Source organism: Triticum dicoccoides, chromosome 1B, assembly GCF_002162155.2.
Source record: "Triticum dicoccoides isolate Atlit2015 ecotype Zavitan chromosome 1B, WEW_v2.0, whole genome shotgun sequence".
Taxonomy (NCBI): Eukaryota; Viridiplantae; Streptophyta; class Magnoliopsida; order Poales; family Poaceae; genus Triticum; species Triticum dicoccoides.
This window is the reverse complement of record NC_041381.1, coordinates 9,177,788-9,182,049: the sequence shown is the minus strand read 5'-3', so window position 1 is coordinate 9,182,049 and position 4,262 is coordinate 9,177,788. Positions and strand designations below refer to the sequence as shown.

The following is a 4,262-nucleotide window of genomic DNA, read 5'->3' as shown; positions in this document are numbered from 1 at the left end:
TCAGTTTTAAAAAAACTAAAAGAAAACGATGGAAATGCAAAAAAAAGAAAATAAGTTTCCCATGTGATATGTGGTCTAGTTGTTGGGAAAATTTACAAATATGAATTTTGACTTTATTTGCAAAAACTCTCTGGAATTTGTAAAATGGGCATAACTTTTGCATACGAACTCGGATTAAAAAGTTTTTTATATGAAAAATCATCTACTCGAAAAGTTACATCCGAATTTAACGGGGGAACCACGTTAATCATTTTCAAAATACTCAAAAACCTAACAGAAAAAAGTTACGGGGCTTTCAAGATCTAGAGGCAAAAAATTCAAAAAAAATTCAAACTTACTAGTGGCGCACCGTTTGCTAGGTGCGCCATTAGTAACAGAAAACATTGCTTTGTAATTTTTTTTGGATTTTTTTGTCAAAGAATAATACATAATATGACCGGGAAGTTTGAAATATTTTTCAAAATTTCATCATACTCATGAACATGAACAAAGTCCTAGACATCAACAAGGTTTAATAGGATTGATATGATAGATATATCAACAAGTGCGTGTTAAGTGAGGTGGTGCTGGGGTTGGATAGAACTGCGAAGTTAAGCGTGCTCGGGCTGGAGTAGTATGAGGATGGGTGACCTTCCGGGATGTTTGACCACTTAGTGCGATTTGACTTGAGATTAAGCATATAGACCCGAGATTAAGAAAACAACGAAAAAAAATTTGAAATTTTTTTTTCTGAAAAAATATTTGAAAAAAAATTGTTAGTAATGGCGCACTTCTATGTGGTGCGCCATTACTAAGTCAGATAGTAATGACACACCATGGGCTATACTAATGGTGCACTGCCTGATGCGCCATTAGTATCTGGTATACTAATGGCGCACCTGTGGTGCGCCATTAGTAAAAAATTCTAATGGCGTGGTGCTAGTGGCGCACCTGTAGTGCGCCATTAGTAGGCAAAACAGGTGCGCCACTAGCAGGCCTCTTTCTAGTAGTGTTGCAACATCTTAAATTCATAACTGTATAGGGGATTTCTGGTTCCATTTGTCCTTGCTGTCCACGGGCACAACTGAAGTGCACTCAGCCTCTGATGTTGTTTCTGTGTATTCTAGCTTCAGTATAAGATTGGTCAGTGAAGACAAATATTTGTCCACAAAATGGAAGATCTCTTGCTTGCTATCTTTAATTTCCAACACACTGTTTTTTGGTGCCTCTGGTAAATCTATTAGCATTGGGCATTTTTGAACTGATAGTTTCTCAAGCTGTGGAAAAAATATTTGTTCACCTTCGACAGCAGCATCCCATCTCTGAAAGCTCTCCAAGTGTTTCATTTTGAGCACCTTTAAGGCAGGAAAGGCTGATCGTAGAAATCTATAACCACCTCCACTACATGGTTCTTGAAGCAATGGTGCTTCAGGTAAATTTATCAGCTTCGGGCATTTCTGAATTGATAGTTTCTCAAGCTGAGGAAACAATATATGTTCTCCTATAGTCTCTTCAACTGCATCCCATCTCTGAAAGCTCTCCAAGGTTTTCATTTTGAGCAACTTTAGGGTAGGAAACGCTGAGCATGCCAATGTATAACCAGCTTCACCACAAGGTCCTTGCAGCAATGGTGCTTCAGGTAATGCTACCAACTTTCAACAATTACTAATAAACAACTTCTCAAGCACAGGAAATAGTGTCTTCATGCCTCTCATTTACTTCCCACCATCCCTCAAAACCCAACAGATGTTCTAGCATAAGCACCTTCAGTTTTGGAGAAGTGAAGATTGTACCAAATCTGAACAAAAATTGCAATCTTTCACAATGAAAAAGATGGATCTTGACCATGTTTTGCAACATACATGTGCGCTCTCCTCCATAGGAATCTATTATGAGAACCTGCAGCATATCATGAGGTTCAAAATTGTCGAGCACCTTGCTCTCGCAAACAGAAGTCCATCTTAATGTCAGTTCTCTCAGATCCTTATTATTTCCAAGATTTGCAACTTTTGCCTCTGCTTCTGTAACATTCTCTACCTGACATAGCTCTAGCTGACCACCAAGATTCAAATCATGCAGCTCTCCAACATCACTGTAATAAGGGTCAGTAACTGCTGCTACAAAACATGTGAGCATCTGCAGCTTTGTGAGTTTTCCAAGTTCTGGAGGCATGCTCTTCAACTCCGGACATCCATGAGTGTAGAGGTGACGGAGGGAAACCATATACTTCATTTTCCTTGGAAGTCGATCAAGACAAGTGCAGTAGGAAAGGTCTAGAGTTTGTAGGTTATATATAGTACTTATATTTCTAGAAGTGCTTTGATATTACTGTACGAGAGATCAAGGTACCTCAGGTGATGCAGATACTTTGGTTTCAGTGGAAATGATTTTGTTCTTATCCAAAGCTTCAAGGACGCAAAGAGTTGTATTTTGATAGGTGTTGCAATGGGCGTTGCACATAACTGCCGCATATCAGGGTTCGGATAGCTGGGGATCCTTTCTCCATAGAATCATTCAAAATACTTTATGTTTCTTCACATCATAAAAATGAATGCCGAGCAGTATCTGGAAGCAACTCGATTTGACTTGGTTTCATAGTTGTAATAGCACATTCCTTTTCCATAACAGACATAGCAATATCATGCATAAGATCATGGATTTTACATGTATTTCTGGAATAATAATCCCCGTCTTTTTTACTCTTCTCTATATCCATGAAGAATGACCTTGAGGCAAGCTCATCGAAAATAAGTTGTCCAATGGTTTCAAGACTATCTTCCTTGTGTTCCGGGATAAAGTCGTTTGCGATCCATAGTTGTATCAGCTTCGCCACATTAATCTTGTAATCCTCCAGAAATATAGCACAAAAAGCAAAGCACTGCTTCATGTGCGATGGCAAGTCGTTGTAGCTAAGCTTGAGTTTTGGCAAGATTCCAGTTTCATGAGTGCAAATGCTGCTTCTAAATGCTATAGCCTTCCATTCTTTCATGCTGGTCTTAGTATGAAGTATAGAGCCCAGTACACTTGCAGCTAAAGGAGAGCCATGACATCTGTTCACAATCTGATCAACCATCTTGACTAGCTCAGGAGGTTTTCTACCTCGGAACCGAATGTTGCAACCTCAATAATTTCCCTTAAGAACCTATCCTCCAAACCACTGAGAAGGTGGGTATCTGCACCCATAATGTCAGCAACTCCTTTATCACAAGTTGTTGTTAGCACTGCACTACCCATGCCACCATTCTTAAGATGGTCCTGTTGGGGATCGTTGCAGAAATTAAAAAATTTCTACGCATCACCAAGATCAATCTATGGAGAGCCTAGCAATGAGAGAGAGGGGAGTGCATCTTCATACCCTTTAAGGTCGTGAAATGGAAGCGTTGCAGGAACGCGGTTGGAGCAGTCGTACACGTAGCGATTCAGATCGCGGTCGATTCCGATCTTAGCGCCGAACAACGGCGTCTCCGCGTTCAACACACGTGCAGCCCGATGATGTCTCCCGCGCCTTGATCCAGCAAGGAGGAGGGAGAGGTTGGGGTAGACAACTCCAGCAGCAGCATGACGGCGTGGTGGTGGTGGAGCAGCGGTTCTCCGGCAGGGCTTCGCGAAGCTCAAACGGAGGAGGAGAGGTGTTGAAGAGGGGGAGGGCTGCGCCTTGGATGTGGTGCTGCTGCCCTCCCTCCTCCCCTCTATTTATAGGGTTAGGGGGAAGGGGGCCGGCCCCTCTAGATGAGATCTAGAGGGGGGCGGCGGCCAAGGGGAGGGGCTTGTCCCTCAAGCCAATGGGAGCGCCCCCCTTAGGGTCCGCCCCAACCCTAGGCCCACGGGCCCTACGGGGGATGGCGCCCAGCCCACTTAGGGGCTGGTTCCCTTCCACATACAACGCATAGGGCCCTCCGGGGCAGGTGGACCCTGCCGGTGTACCCCCGGAACCCCTTCGGTGGTCTCGGTACAACACCGGCAAACCCCCGAATACTTCCGGTGACCGTATGATGACTTCCCATATATAAATATTGACCTCTGGACCATTCCGGAACTCCACGTAATGTCCAGGATCTCATCCGGGCTCCGAACAATATTCCGTAACCACATACAAACTTTCCCTATAACCCTAGTGTCATCGAACCTTAAGTGTGTAGACCCTACGGGTTCGGGAATCATGCAGACATGATCGAGACATCTCTCCGGCCAATAACCAACAGCAGGATCTGGATACCCATGTTGGTTCCCACATGTTCCACGATGATCTCATCGGATGAACCACGATGTCAAGGATTCAAGCA

At 43.5% G+C, this 4,262-nt stretch overlaps 1 pseudogene; it reads right to left on the bottom strand.

Annotated features, from left to right (window-relative positions):
• LOC119349958 overlaps positions 1–2,211 on the bottom strand; it is a 16,324-nt pseudogene extending 14,113 nt beyond the window's left edge.
• Between the last annotated feature and the right edge of the window lie 2,051 nt (positions 2,212–4,262).